The sequence below is a fragment of the Oryctolagus cuniculus genome, chromosome 3, assembly GCF_051225735.1.
Source record: "Oryctolagus cuniculus isolate XC-2025 breed Fujian yellow rabbit chromosome 3, ASM5122573v1, whole genome shotgun sequence".
Lineage (NCBI taxonomy): Eukaryota > Metazoa > Chordata > Mammalia > Lagomorpha > Leporidae > Oryctolagus > Oryctolagus cuniculus.
This window is the reverse complement of record NC_142869.1, coordinates 165,694,061-165,707,187: the sequence shown is the minus strand read 5'-3', so window position 1 is coordinate 165,707,187 and position 13,127 is coordinate 165,694,061. Positions and strand designations below refer to the sequence as shown.

At 48.0% G+C, this 13,127-nt stretch overlaps 1 protein-coding gene and 1 pseudogene across 25 annotated transcripts in view; one reads left to right on the top strand and one right to left on the bottom strand.

The window, feature by feature from the left end:
* Positions 1-13,127, bottom strand: part of NRF1 (nuclear respiratory factor 1) — a 163,218-nt gene that overhangs the window by 58,900 nt on the left and 91,191 nt on the right. The gene's annotated exons all lie outside the window — the stretch shown is intronic.
* Positions 379-1,794, top strand: LOC108176899 (heterogeneous nuclear ribonucleoprotein C pseudogene; annotated as a pseudogene).

The window sequence follows — 13,127 nt, the reverse complement described above, 5'->3', positions numbered from 1 at the left end:
TGGACAGCTTCCATCAGTCTTGCTCTGGCTATCCCCCACCAGGCTTTCCGCTCAGTTCAGGAGACTCCCTGGTAACTTGGGAGTGGACACAGCATCAGCCTCCTCTTACCCCTGTCCCCAGCCACTGTCTCCTCAGCATCTGAAATTCACCCCCCGCCCCCCCGCCTCCTCCAGCTGCCCAGTCTCACTGCCGGCCCAGTGCCTTCTTCCCGCAAGCCCGTGTCCCTCCTCCAGCTGCACTCACCCTGCCGTTCTGGACAAAGGCATCCTTCAGCCTCGTGTCCAACTCCAAGTTCTCTCTTGCTCTGGAGTCAACGCTGGCTGTGAACTCCAGCCTTTTCTCATCTAAAACACTGTTTTGGGCGGCCATTAGCAGTCATGGCCCTGCCGATGACCCCGGGCAGCAGTGGGTCTCTTCAGTAGAACTTGGGACTGGGAGATTCAGAATCAAATCTCGTCTCCCTCCCCTTCCTGGTTACAAATCACTTGAAATTTTTAAGTTAGTGGAACTTTTTGCTTGAGTGAGTTTTTTTGATCTTCGGCTACATCTTTTGAATAACCTATTTTCTTTTTTTTTTTTTTTTTTTTTTTTTTTTTTTTTTTACAGGCAGAGTGGATAGTGAGAGAGAGAGAGACAGAGAGAAAGGTCTTCCTTTGCCGTTGGTTCACCCTCCAATGGCCGCCGCTGCAGCCGGCGCACCGCGCTGATCCTGGCAGGAGCCAGGAGCCAGGTGCTTTTCCTGGTCTCCCATGGGGTGCAGGGCCCAAGCACCTGGGCCATCCTCCACTGCACTCCCTGGCCATAGCAGAGAGCTGGCCTGGAAGAGGGGCAACCGGGACAGAATCCGGCGCCCCAACCGGGACTAGAACCCGGTGTGCCGGCGCCGCAAGGTGGAGGATTAGCCTATTGAGCCACGGCGCCGGCTCTGAATAACCTATTTTCAAATGCAACAGCGAGCAATGTTACCACCAAGACAGATTTTCTCTCCCTAAATCCCATGTATGCACTGGGAACCTCGACACTCCTGAGGCCAAGAAGTCTGACAGGGAGGCAATCTTCTCCAAGTTTGCCAAATTGGGGCCTGCTCTGTTCACGAGGGCTCTGCCTTTGTTCCGCATGTTGATGAGAGAAATGCCCGAGCTGCCCTGGCAGCAGAGGATGCAGAACAGTTGCTGGCCGGGTTTAGACATCCATCAGGCTGCAGAGCCAAAAGTGAACCGAGAAAAAGCGGGTGTGAAACCATGTGCAGCGGAGATGCGTGGGTGCGCACCAGAACAGCCTTGTCCGTCCCCTGTTCTCAGCATCTCTCCTGATGTAGATGGTGACTTTCAATGGGATTGTTATGGGGACAGGACGCGCAGTTACCCCGCACACGCTTCCCTCCTCCTCCTGTTGCCCAGCGGCAGCACCCTCTAAACGCCAGCGTGTATCAGGAAACACCTCAACAAGGGGAAGAGTGGACAGCGGGGGTCTTCTTCCAAGTCTGGGAAGTTGAAAGGAGATGACTTCAGGCCATTAAGAAGCAGCTGACCCAGCACGCACAGAAAGTGGATTCTTTGCTGGAAAGCCTGGAAACAACTGAAAGGACAGAGCAGACAAGCAGTGGAGACGGAGAACGATCCGTGTGAGGAGGAGCAGAGCAGCACGCGTCTGCCGTGAAGGTGGAGTCTGAGGGGTGCAGAGGACCCCTGCGGCGGTGAGGAGGAGGAAGAAGATGGGCTGACCCAGGATGATGCAGAAGACGAGGAAGGAGACGATGACAGAGACAACCCAATGGCGAGGAGGACTCTTAAGCACACGAGGGGTTTAGGCATCGTATCCATTATTTCTTTACCTAGGTGCTGTCTAACATCGAACTTTCACCAGGCGCTCTCCCCAGTATCTTCGGCACATGCTCACTGTTCGCTCATCCCTGTCCTTCCCACGTCCATTAATTCCTATTGCCCTGTGCCTAGACCAACTTTTTTTTAAAGATTTTATTTATGTGAAAGATAAGAATTATACAGAGAGAGAAGGAGAGAGAAAGGGAGGGAGGAAGAGAGAAAGGGAGGGAGAGAAGGAGGGAGAGAAGGAGGGAGGGAGAGGGAGAGAGGGGAAGGAGGGAGGAAGAGAGGGAGAGAGAAAGAGAGGGAGGGAAGGAGGGAGAAAAAGAGAGGGAGAGAGAGGTTCCACAGGTTCACTCCCCAAATGGACACAACGACTGACGCTGGCTGGGCCAGGCTGCAGCCAGGAGCTTCATCCGGGTCTCTCACATGGGTAGCAGGATGTCCTTGGCCCATCTTCTGCTGCTTTCCCGGGCGCATTAGCAGGGAGCTGTACTCTAAGTGGAGCAGCCGGAACTCAAATCGAAACCCATATGGTCTGCTGGTTTTGCAGATGGCAGCTTTACCCAGTATGCCACAACGTCAGCCCCAGTCCCATTTTCACTTCCTTTGATGATCCTAGTAGTTTTGTAATTTGCCCTGCGATTTTTCCTTTAAATTTTGATGCTTCTTCATAACTTAACAATAAAAAGATGTAAGTTTTTTTTTTAAAAAAAATAATAAAATAAAAAACTGTTACATGGCAAACACATAGGGTCAGTTGAGAGGATTAGAGACAGCAGATATATACACAAAGTTGCATTGGACAGTGGTTTTATTATTACTTCAGCCATTGGCCATTTTTTCTTTTTAAAATTTTATTCATTTATTTATTTGAAAGGCAGAGCAACAAGAAAGGGGAGAAATACACACACACACAGACACACACACACACACACACACAGAGATCTTTCATTCACTAATTCACTCCCCCAAATGACCGCAACAGCCATGTCTGAGCCAGACCAAAACCAGAAGCCAGAAACTCCATCCTGGTCTCCTTCACAGATGGCAGGAGTCCAAGTACTTGGGCCATCTTCTATTGCCTTCCCAGGAGCATTAACAGGAAGCTGGATGGAATGGGAGCAGCAATGACTCAAACTTGCACTCTGGTATGGGGTGCTGGCATTGCAAGTGGTGGCTTAACACATTGTACCATAACACTTGTCTTGGGCCATTTTTTTTTCTCAGTAACTTCTATATCATTCAAAACTTTGGTCATAAAATTTAGAGCTTAACTTACCTAAAGTCTTATATGGATCATTTATCTTCCACATAGATGCATCATAGCTATATGGCATCTGATTAATAACCCTGATTTTAGAATTTAAATAACTGTTCTTTCATAAAAATTCCTCAAATGCCTACAACAGCTAGGGATGGGCCAGGCTGAAGCCAGGTGCCTCGAACTCCATCTCAGTCTCCATGTGGGTGGCAGGGGCCCAAGTACTTGAACCACATCTGCTGCCTCCCCAGGGTGTGTATTAGCAGGAACCTGAAATGGAGAGCAGATCCAGTACTCACACACAGGCACTCCATTACGGGATGTGGGGATCTCAAGTGGGAGCTTAACCACTGTGCCAAATACCCACTCCAGATTTTTTTTTAATATTTTAATTTTTATTATTTTTAAAGACTTACTTATTTATTGGAAAGTCAGAATTACAGAGAGAGAGAGAGAGAGAGAGAGAGAGAGAGATCTTCCATTTGCTGGTTCACTCCCCATGGCTGGAATGGTCTGAAGTCAGGCACCAGGAGCTTCATCCAGATCTTCCATGTAGGTGCAAGGGTCCAAGCACTCGGACCATGCCCCACTGCCTTTCCAGGCACATTAGCAGGAACCCAGATTGGAAGTGGAGTAGCTGGGACTCAAACCAGTGCCCACATGAGAGGCCAGTGTCATAGGTGGAGGCTTTACTCACTACGCCAAAATGCCAGCCCTCAGATTTCGTTTTTAAATAAGGGAAATTAAGGAATCTATTCTCCCAATCAAAGAAATAATAAACTTTCTGAAATAGTTTTCTAATACTGAATATACAATAGTGTACACAAAGATATCATCTTAATTTTTCAAGTTGGATAAATGAGAAAAAAGTAGTAGGTTAGGTGGGGGAGGATGAATGCACGTGTAGTATCTGTATAAGCAGGGATAAAAGAAATAAAGAATGCCAGAGCTGAAAAGGAACTGATCTCACCAGCTGGGCTAAGTATTTCCAAGCCACCCCAATGCCCAGGTAGTTTGGGCAATTTGTTCTGCTAGGTATTTGAACAACAGAAACAACGGACAAGCAGGAGCAGGCATTTGGCCTAGTGGCTGAGACGACTGTGTTCCACACTGGAGTGCCTATGTCTGATTACCAGCCCCAGCCCCTGCTACCAGCTTCATGCCAGTGCAGATCCTGGGAGGCAGCAGGAATAGCTGCAGTAGTTGGATCCTTGCTACCCACGTGGGAGATCTGGATTGAGTTCCTTATTCTTGGATCCAGTCCCAGTCCAGTCCCAGCCTTTGTGTGCAACTGGGGAGTGAACCAGAGAATAGGAAGTCTCTTTCTCTCTGCTCTCCAAATAAAAACCAATGTTGGGCCAGCATTGCGGCACAGGGGGTTAGTACATCGCTTGTGATTCCACTGTTCCACATCAGAATACTGGATGAGTCCCAGCTGCTCCACTTCTGATCCCGTTTCCTGCTAATTCACCTAGGAAGGCAGGGAAAGATAGCCCAAGTATGTGGGTCCCTGACACCCATGCAGGAGACCAGAACAGAGTTCCTGGCTCCCAGCTGTGGCTTGTTATGGCCATCTGGAGAGTAATCCAGGATTTGGAGGATCACCTTCTCTCTCCTAATCTTTCAAATAAACAAATCTTTTTTTAAAAAGATTTATTTGTTTATTTGAAAGAGTTACAGAGAGAGGAGAGGCAGAGAGAGAGAGCAAGAGAGAGAGAATGAGAGCAAGAGAAGTCTCCCATCCGATGGTTCACCCCCCAATTGGCCGCAACAGCCGGAGTGGCACCGATCCATAGCCAGGAGCTTCTTCCGGGGCTCCCACATGGTGCAGGAGCCCATGTGCAGGGGCCCAAGCACTTGGGCCATCTTCTACTGCTCTCCCAGGCCATAGCAGAGAGCTGGATCAGAAGTGGAGCAGCCGGGTCTTGAACGAGCACCCATAAGGGATGCTGGCGCTTCAGACCAGGGCGTTAACCCACTGTACCACAGCACTGGCCACACAAATAAATAAATCTTCATTTTAAAAACAAACAACAGGGGGCTGGCTCTGTGGCGTAGTAGGCTAAGCCTCTGCGTGGGGTGCCGGCATTCCATGTGGGCACCGGTTCATGTCCTGGCTGCTCCTCTGCCAATCTAGCTCTGTTACAGCCTGGGAAAGCAGCAGAAGATGGCCCAAGTGCTTGGGACCCTGTGTCCATGTAGGTGACCCAGAAGAGGCTCCTGGCTCCGGATGGGCCCAGCTCTGCTATAGCAGCCATTTGGGGAGTGAACCAGCAGATCAAAGACCCTTCTCTCTGTCTTTCCCTCTCTGTCTGTGGCTCTGCTTCTAAAATAAGTAAAATCTTTAAAAAAAAAAAAAAAAAACAAGCAAGCAAACAAGAGGTTACTGAAGGAAATGTCAGAACGTGTGACTCAAAGGTAATCATAATTAGAGGAATAACAGAACTAGGGAATTTCTCAAAGATGTTTTATGTGCTAGAAATCTCTGAATGAGGTCTTTTCCTTTTTTCCTTCCTTCCTTTCTCTGATTTATTTTAAAGGCAGATGCAGATTTAGATTTAGATTGGGGGGGGGGGTGAGTTGAGATCTTCCATCTGATGGTTCACTCCCCAAATGGCTGCTATGGCCAGGGCTAAGCCAGGCTGAAGACAGGAGCCTGGACTCCACCCAGGTCTCCCACATGTGTGCAGGGGCCCAAGCACTTGGGCCATCTTCCACTGCTTTCCCAGGCTCATCAGCAGGGAGCCGGATCAGAAGTGGAACATCCAGGACTTGAACCAGTGACCACAGGGATGCCAGCATTGCAGACGGCTGTTTAGCCTGTTGTACCACAACGCCGGCGCCGAGAAATGTTTCATACCCTTAGGAAGATCATAAAGGCAACTAGGAGATCCAGGGGAGACAGAAGCAGCTCAAAGGACAGTCGCTTCCACAGGCAGAACCCATCAGGTTAAAAGACAGGAATTAGCTGACACGTCCAAGTTCTAATTCAGAGGCAGATCTTAAAGAGCTAATTATCAAGTACACAAAATTTGTCTTTTATTAAAAGAAGAGACAAAAGTATCTCCTGTAAAAGTTCAGTTTCCCAGTCCACATTTGGGAATGGAGGATTTTTTTTTTTTTACTTTTTATTCTGTTCCAATAAATTGTGCTGAGACTATTATAAACAGAAAATTAGCCTATTTAGTATAGAAAGAGTTAAATGACTCCTTTCCAGAATTCAGCACTGTGCTCTCATTACCAGTTGGATTAATTACTGGTCCTGGAGAGTTCTGGAAACCAAAGCTTCTCAATGTGCTTGTTAAGGGAGGTTTGCCTTTAATCCACAGGGAGACAATCAACAGGATCAGCAACGGTAAGGACAAGCCTTAATTGGGCTGGAAAAAGCTTTTCTGGCCTCTCATTCTGATTTAGGACTCTGCCACAACCAGCAAAGCAGAGAAAACACAGCTCCTTCCGAGGTTCATTCATCAAAGAAAAAGACCCAATTCTCGCCAGCAGTAGTCATCAGTAAAGATTATATAGACATCATAGTTGGCTTTATTTATTTGTTTATTTTTAAAGATTTATTTGAGGGACTGGCATTGTGGCAAAGCAGGTTAAGCCTCCACCTGCGATGCCGGCAACCCATATGGGGGCCGGTTCCAGTGCTGGCTGCTTCATTTCTGATCCAGCTCTCTGCTATGGCCTGGGAAAGCAGGAGAAGATGGCCCAAGTGCTTGGGCCCCTGTGCCCACATGGGAGACTTGAAGGAAGCTCCTGGCTCCTGGCTTCAGACCGGCCCAGCCCTGGCTGTTGCAGCCATTTGGGGAGTGAACCAGTGGATGGATGATTTCTCTTTCGCTCTGTCTCTCCTCCTCTGTAACTCTTTCAAATAAATAAATCTTTAAAAAAATTTATTTGAAAAAAATTTATTTAAAGGCAGAGTGAGAGAGGTCATCCATTGGCTGGTTCATTCCCCAAACGGCCACAATGGCCAGGTCTGGGTCAGGCTAAAGCCAGGAGCCAGGAACTCCACCCTGGTCAGCCATGTGGGTACAGGGGTCCCACCGCTTGGGCCGTCTTCCACTGCCTTCCCAGGCCATTGAGCAGGGAGCTGGATTGGAAGCGGAGCAGCCAGGACTCCAATACATGGAATGCCGGTGCTGCAAGTGGCCGCCTCCCCCGCTGGACCATCAGACCAGCCCTCATGGATGGTTTTAAAATGAAGTCTTTTTCTTTTGCATTTCTCATTTTTGTCTGACAGAAAAACTTGCTCTTGCTGTACAAATTTTTAAAAACCAAAATGCGTTTTAAAGAATTGTGAAAAACTGGGGGGAGGGGGCAACCTCATGGTTGGCAGTAGGGACTAATTCCAACTCCTGCCCCTACCAAGAATGCCTCCCACAGAACTCCCCAAATCCCAAGTCATCACCCAGGGAACTTGAGGATCCAAAGGCGGTGCAAGACTGGGGGGGAGGGGAGGGGCAGGGAGAGGAGTGGTGCCTCCCAGCCCTTACTGACTCCAGCCCAGGGTATCTGGAACTACATCTCCCCCAACCCACCATCAGCTGCTCTCCGTCCCACCCCAAAGCCTTCAAAGCAGGTGAACCAGGAAAATCTCCCAGAGATTTAACATTTCATGGTAACAAAGGAAAGAAAAAAGGTAAGGAGGAAAGAGGTAACTCTGCCTCCAAGATGTCGCCAGGGCTCAAGGGGGTGGGGGTGGGGATGGGGCAGATAAGAACCTCCATGGCTCTGTTGGGGAAAAGGGGGCTACTCCTTGTGGATCCACAGCGTGGGGTGTGGTGAAATCTAAAGACAATGTCACATGGGCCAGGGGCTAGGTGTCTTCCCGTCTGCACTTGTGGCTCAGGGAGCCACTGTCCCCAATGCTGGTCTCTCTGGAAACCCCATTTGCCACTGCTTTACTGGTTCCGTGGCAAGGGCTGGAGTGAGGGACAGTGACACTCCACAGGTGTGTAGCTGAGGGACCAAGAGTCCTCAAGGGAGTCTGTTGGCTTCTGGGTCTGTGAGACCTCTGCTGGGGCCTGGCTTAGCAGAGGAGGGAGTGGGAGGAGTGGAAGAAGGAAGAGTGAAAAGTTGTTCTAACTATGCTAAAAATTTGCTGTTTGTATATCATTAACTTCCTGCCGTCCAACAATGAATTACACATATATTCCCAAATACTCTTCTCTTATTCTCTCTTTGTGTGTGCCCTGGTTTAGGGATTTTGAGGCCATTTACACTCAAATACCAACAAAAGATCTTCAAACAAATGTCTAACAACTCCACTTCTCCCAAAGAGGCCAGAGAATATGTAACCAATTTACCGAGAAGGCAGCTACAACCAAAACATACTGAGAGATTCTGTCTTCTATGCCCTGTACAAAAAAGGCAATGTGGCAAGGAAGGAAAACTAGAGAAATTTCAGACTGCAGTTCAGCGTTTTCATTTAAAATGATGGACTTCCAGGTTGACAGATCCATTTATATTCAAATAGATATTTAAGCTCCCTGCTGATGGCCTGGGAAAGCAGTGGAAGACGACCCAAGTGCATGGGCCCCTGTACCTATGTGGGAGACCTGGAAGAAGCTCTTAGCTCCTGGCTTCCGATTGGCTCAGCTTCAGCCACTGCAGCCATTTGGGGAGTAAATCAGCAGATGGAAAACCTTTCTTTCTGTCTTGCCCTCTCTCTGTAATTCTGCTTCTCAAATAGATAAATATTAAAAAAAAAAAAAAAGTATAAAATGCCCAGTCTCACCTTTCCCTGAGGGAATCCCAAATTGGTCAGGTTATTGACCCATGCTATTTATACTCCATCTCCAAACACAGGAAAGCCTTTTTTGCCACCCGCGCTCTCCCAATCCAGCCTGATGAATGCCCTTCCTTACAGGCAAATTCTATGCATTTACATCATAAACACATGCTGGAAAAGCAGTTTTATGCAAAACACATTGTTCATATTGTCCACATACAACTTCCATACAACTAATATTTTTTAATACTTGCCTAACATCATGGCACAGATTTTCCATTTTGTGCACCTAGGGGCCGGCGCTGTGGCACAGCAGGTTACAGCCCCAGTCTATAGCACCAGCATGCAATATGGGCTCCGGTTCGAGTCCCGGCTGCTCCACTTCCGATCCAGCTCTGCTATGGCCTGGGAAAGCAGTGGAGGATGGCCCCTGCACTGGTGTGGGAGACCCAGAAGAAACTCCTGGCTCCTGGCTTCAGATCAGCCTAGCTCTGGCCATTGTGGCCATTTGGGGAGTGAACCAGTGGATGGAAGGTTTCTCTCTCTCTCTCTAACTCTGCCTTTCAAACAAATAAATAAATCTTAGAAAAAAATAGTATGTGCACTTAACATTTTAATAGATGTTGCAAGACTGTCCTCCAGAAACCTTCACCAATTCAAGGCCCACAAAGAATACAGGACAATAATCATTTTTTTTCTAAATGCCCACCTTTGGGGCCAGTGCTATGGTGTAGCAAGTAAAGCTGCTGCCTGTGATGTAGGCATCTCAAATGGGTGCTGGTTTGTATCCCAGCTGCTCCACTTCTGATCCAGCTTCCTGCTGATGTGCCTGCAAAAGCAGCGGAAGATGGACTTCTGTCACCCAGGTGAGAAACTAGGATGAGGGTTCTGCTCCTGGCTTCAGCCTGGCCCAGCACTGGACATTGTGGCCATCTGGGGAGTGAACCAGCAGATGAAAGCTCCCTCTTTCTCTCTCTGTAACTCTGACTTCCAAAATGGACAAATAAAATACTCAGCCTCATTTTTTTTTTTAATTGCCAAGCTTTCTTATTTTGGCTCCTTTGATGTGGGGAAATTGCTCAGTTCACTCCCTAAATTCCTTTAACAGACAGGCCGAGGCCAGACAGAGGCCAGATGGAGACCAGGAGGCCTGAAATCAATTTGGGTCTCCCTCACGAATGCAACCCAGTACTTGAGCCTTCCCAGGGTGGGAACTACCAGGAAGATGACTTGGAAGCAGAGTTTACACTCAAGCCAGGCACTCTGATATGGCATGAGTGTCCCAAGTGGTGTCTTAACTGCTGTGACAAACACCTCTTCCTATTTATTTTTCTAATGATCATTTTCTTATTAATTTGAAAGAAACATTAACCTATTCTGGATACTAATTCCTTGTCTTATAAATTGCAAATATTTCCCTAGTCTAGCTGTACCCTGAACATACAATTTATATGACTATTCCTTTCTCTTAGTATTCATGAGTATACCTTTATTCTTTTACTCTACTCAAGATATCCAAAGTCCTGTTACTTATATATATTCTTCTCCCTACCTAATGTTTTAGAAAATGTGGCATGGCATCCTACATATAAACATTTCATGTCCTCCAGTATGAAAAGCCTTTTTAAAATTTATTTATTTGAAAGGCAGAAATACAGAGATTGAAGGAGAGAAACATCTTCCATCTGCTGGTTCACTCCCCAAATAGCCACAGAAGCCAGGGCTGGGCCAAGCTGAAGTCGGAAACCACAGCTTCTTCCGAGTCTCCCACGTGGGTGCAGGGGCACAAGGACTCGGGCCTCTTCTGCTGCCTTCCCAGGTGCACTGGCAGAGAGCTGGATCAGAAGTGAAGCAATCAGGACTCAAACCAGTGCCCATGTAGGATGCCAGCATTATAGGCTTCACTTTCTATGCCACAGTGTGAGCCCCAGCGAAAAGCCTGCTTTGCTTACAGATGCTGATTATGGTACAGAGAAGCAAGTTTAACCACTACCCACTAGTGGCTCTCAGAGTGGGTTGCACACTGCAATCACCAGAGGAGTTTAAATACTACAGATGCGGGCCGGCGCCGTGGCTCAATAGGCTAATCCTCCACCTTGCGGCGCCGGCACACCGGGTTCTAGTCCCGGTTGGGGCGCCGGATTCTGTCCCGGTCGCCCCTCTTCCAGGCCAGCTCTCTGCTATGGCCAGGGAGTGCAGTGGAGGATGGCCCAGGTGCTTGGGCCCTGCACCCCATGGGAGACCAGGAAAAGCACCTGGCTCCTGGCTCCTGCCAGGATCAGCGCGGTGCGCCGGCTGCAGCGGCGGCCATTGGAGGGTGAACCAACGGCAAAAGGAAGACCTTTCTCTCTGTCTCTCTCTCTCACTGTCCACTCTGCCTGTCAAAAAAAAAAAAAAAAAAAAAATAAATAAATAAATAAATACTACAGATGCCTCAATCTCTTCCCCAAAGATTCTAACTTAACCACTCTGAAGTGTGGCATGGGCTCCAGGATTCTAAGTTCCCCAGAGGAATCTACTACGCAGCCAACTCTGAGAACCACTAAGCTAAAGTACTTCTTATCCAGCCCTTCTTTTATTTATTTATTTATTTATTTATTTATTTTTATTTTTTTTTGACAGGCAGAGTGGACAGTGAGAGAGAGAGAGACAGAGAGAAAGGTCTTCCTTTGCCGTTGGTTCACCCTCCAATGGCCGCCGCGGCCAGCGCGATGTGGCCGGCGCACCGCGCTGATCCGATGGCAGGAGCCAGGAGCCAGGTGCTTTTCCTGGTCTCCCATGGGGTGCAGGGCCCAAGCACCTGGGCCATCCTCCACTGCACTCCCTGGCCACAGCAGAGGGCTGGCCTGGAAGAGGGGCAACCGGGACAAAATCCGGCGCCCCGACCGGGACTAGAACCCGGTGTGCCGGCGCCGCTAGGCGGAGGATTAGCCTAGTGAGCCGCGGCGCCGGCCCAGCCCTTCTTTTAAAAAGTTTTTTTTTTAATTGTGGCAACATATACATAATGTTTATTCTTCCCAACGGAAAGTCTGTACCCAACAAAACATTAACTCCCCATGTCTGGGTTATTTCACTTTAGCCTGATATTTTCTACTCTTTGAATAGAAGAGGCTAGCCCTAAGCTTTTTCAAAACAAAACCCTTGGATTAAGCTGATGCTTGCGACAGCAGCATCCATTTCTGAATGCCAGGTCAAATCTCAGCTGTCTGCTTTCCATCCAGCTCCCTGTTAATGTGCCTGGGAAAGCAGCGGAAAATGGTCCGAGTACGTGGGCCCCTGCACCCACGGGGGAGACCTGGAAGAAGCTCCTGGATCGTGGCTTTGGCCTGGCCCAGCCCCAGCAGTTGTCATCACTTGGGGAGTGATCCAGCTGACAGAAGTCCTCTCTCTGTCACTCTACCTTTTAAAAAAGGACTTCAAAAACCCTCAATTGTAACAGAATGCTGCCTAAGTAAACCAGGTCAAGTCATGTGAGCGAAAAAATTCTTCCTAATGAGGCAGTCACTGTGCTGGGTGCTTCTGTGGGTGAACTATTGCTATCCTGTTACATCATCACTCCCAGGGACTATTAAAGCAACAAAGCTGCCCCAGTGAGAGTGAGAGGAGGACAGTAAGTTCAAGGGGGAAGAGGAGTGGATTCTAACCTATAACATTTTCTAGAAATGTTTGTTCTACTACAGTCTTTGCCTGGATCTTGTCTAATACAGATTCCAAAAAGATTTACAACCTCTCCAAAATAAGAGAATCCTATAGGACTCCAGTGTGGTAAAGAACCAAATCATCATTGCTGAAAGACTCTTCAGGAAACAACGTATTTCCTTAACTTCAACGTGTAGCCTGAGCCAGCAGCACTGGCATCACCTGGGAGCTGGCCAGTCAGTCCGAGGCCTCACGCGAGACCTGCAACTCAGCTGTGGTGGTGGCGGGGGCACAGCTCTCAGGTGATGCCCATGCACGCTGAAGTTGGAGAAGCACTCATTAGCCCACTCTCGGTGCCTGGATTGCAGTGTCCTAGAAAAATGGGCTAGCCTGGTTTCAGAATCTCTGAAAAACACAATTTCATTATTTCATAGTAAATGAATTCTGGGGTTGAAGAACATCCTCAAACTAGTGATTTTTCCTGCAAAGCTGCATCGTTATTAACCTCCAATTCCTACAAAAGGTGGGCAGACAGATAAGTTTTCCCACTACAGAGCTACATGGTTTCTATTTTCTGAGCACAAGAAAAAAAAAAAAACTACTTATCAGGATCATTATTAATAGTAGTAACAGAATCTTTTAAGGTAAAATATAGAATTTACA